The sequence below is a fragment of the Ailuropoda melanoleuca genome, chromosome 16 (genome assembly GCF_002007445.2).
Source record: "Ailuropoda melanoleuca isolate Jingjing chromosome 16, ASM200744v2, whole genome shotgun sequence".
In the NCBI taxonomy this organism is placed as follows: domain Eukaryota; kingdom Metazoa; phylum Chordata; class Mammalia; order Carnivora; family Ursidae; genus Ailuropoda; species Ailuropoda melanoleuca.
The window spans coordinates 37,919,481-37,922,265 of NC_048233.1; positions in this window are offsets into that span (position 1 = coordinate 37,919,481).

A 2,785-nucleotide genomic window follows, 5' to 3' on the forward strand; every position below is an offset into this window, starting at 1 on the left:
GCAGATTGAATGAGTTAATACTTGCAAAGCGCCTAGAACAGTGCCTGGAACGTAACAAGACCATCATAGGGTGTGTTTAAAAAGAACAGGGCCAGCCAAGGCAATCTTGAGAAAGATCAAAGCCAGAAGTACTACACTCCCAGATTTCAAGACACACCACAAAGCTGTGGTGATCAGAACAGCATGGTACGGGCGCAAAAACAGACACATAGTTCAATGGAACAGAATAGAGAGCCCAGAAATCTATGGTCAATTAATCTATGACAAAGGAAGCAAGAATATACAATGGGGAAAAGACCATCTCCTCAATACATGGTGCTGGGAAAAACTGGACAACCACATGCAAATGAATGAAACTGAATTTATTTTTGAGGGTGGAGGGTCTTCAAAATTTTTCAAATAAAATTACACATGCTCTAGTACTCCACTACTGGGTACCTACCCGATGAAGACAAAACTAACTCAAAAAGGTGTATGCACCCCTATGTTTATTGCAGCGTTATTTATAATAGTCAACATATGGAAGCAGCCTAAGTGCCCATCGATAGATGACTGGATAAAGAGAGAAGCAGCACGATATATATACATATGTTGGAGATACATAGATATAGATATAGATCGGACTATTACTCAGCCTTAAAAAAAAAAAGAATGAAATCTTGCCATTAGTAACAGCATGGATGGATCTAGAGGGTATTATGCTAAGTGAAATAAATCAGACAAAGAAAAATACCATATGATTTCACTCATGTGTGGAATTTAAGAAACAAAACAAATGAACAAAGAAAAAAGAGACAAACAAAAAAACCAGACCCTTAAATACAGAGAACAAACTGATGGTTAGAAGAGAGGAGGTGGGTGGGGGGAAGAGAAGCATGGGGGTTGGGGATTAAAGCGTGCGCTTACCATCATGAGCACCGGGTAATGTACAGAATTGCTGAATCACTATATTGTGCACTTGAAACTAATATAACACTGTACGTTAACTATACTTCAATTAAAAATAAGAAAGCAGGCCTACAAAAGACCTAACTTGGATAGGATGGTTATGGAAACCTCCGTGAAAAAATGACATTTAAGACAGACAGGAAGCATGAGAAAGTGGCAGTTTCTCTAAACTCTTCATAATGTGATGCCTTTTTATAATTCCAAAACCAAATTTATATTTTAAGAGTGTGATGTGCTTTTGAGTATGTTCAAGCATTTCACTTTTTTATTTCCCAGTTCGGGGGGATGACTCTGTGAGTCACACTGTCTAGCGCACTTGGTTTGGTTGCCAAAGGGGACCACTTATTTTCTGGGGGTGGGGCTGCAGCCTAGAGGACTGAGCTTGATCTGGGGGGGTGGGGAGCTAGGAGCTTCAGTGGGGAACAAAAACTCCCCTAAGGCATTGTTTCAGGCTCTTTCTTTCCTATTTCTCCCTTAAAATGGCCATTAGAAGGATGAGAACCCTGACCATTAGACCCCTAGAATCTTCCAAGTTATGTATCAACAGACAACTAGAATTCAGGGAGCCTGCAGGCGGTAATATTTAGGGGATAGGGGGCTCTCTGAAAATCCTTCTAATAAAATGGCTTGCAGCTGACACTCCCTCCCTCGGGTGGTCCTGGCCAGAGGCCACCCCTGGGAAGATGCCTGGAGAGTCTGCAGCTTTATGACCACGAGAGGTCGGTGCCCCCTCATTTCTTTTGTTGACTTGAGCAGCCTAAGTCAAGACACTGAGAGTGGGAGAACATCCCAAACCCTTCTAGTCAAAATCCCTGTTTATACATAAGGAAACCAGGAGAGAGGAAGAAGCTTGCTGGAGGGGAGGCTGGGGCCAAGTGCTGCTGAGGCCCAGGCTCCTCTTGCCCCACCCACCGCCACTCAGGGAGGACGGCCCTGCCCCACACCCCCACTGCCTCTAGCTTGGTTGACAGGGCACTTTTCTGGGAGGCAGAGTAAGCTAAAAATGCCTTGGCGTCATGACCCCCGCAAAAAGTCAGCCTCTCTCCACCCCTCTGCTGGCTACAGTCCCCTCAGTGCCAGGAAAGCCCAGAGAGGGCTCTGGCTGCCCACAACTCACACCCCAGCAAGAAAACTGACCCCCGAGTTCTCCCCAAGGGCCAAGAACATGCGAGGTAAAGGCAGATGAGGCCCTAAGTGTAGGGCTCCTTCACCCAGAGTCCACACTGGTCAAAGTCGAAACAGACACGGGCAACTAGAATCCCACACTTTTCCATAAAAAGTGGATCTGGGCTCTGAGCCCAACCTTCCTCTTCCTCTGGGAGTCGCTGGGCCCGTGCTGCCCGCCCAGGGCTCCACCTACGCTTTGGGCCCCAGCAAGGCCACCTGCTCCAGGAAGGCCCCAGACATGACCAAGGAGATGCTCTCAGAGCACAGCTGAGTCAGACTCAGCTTCTCAGAGGATCTGCTTTCATCCTCACTGGGAAGAACACTAGTCGCTCATCGGAGGCTGTAAGCCCCTTCGTCCTCAGGGGCCCTGTCCAGCGGGGCTGCGGGAGGGCGGGGCTCAGGGTTTGGAGAGTCCAGAATCTCAGAGAGGCGTGCCTGGACTGGCTGGGGCAATGGAACAGGGCAACTGGACAGGCTGGGGCCTTGGGTCAGGCCCATGGCGCTGGCAGCTGTGTGAGAAGCCTAGCACTCCTGTACGGGGCAGGGTACGAGGACACATTCTGGAAATGCGTTTATGTTCTGGCCTATCCGTCCATGGAAGGGAAGAGAACAACTGCCTGGTCAGCGTGTGCCGCAGCCGCCGGCCACACTACCTGTCTGATACTCAGGA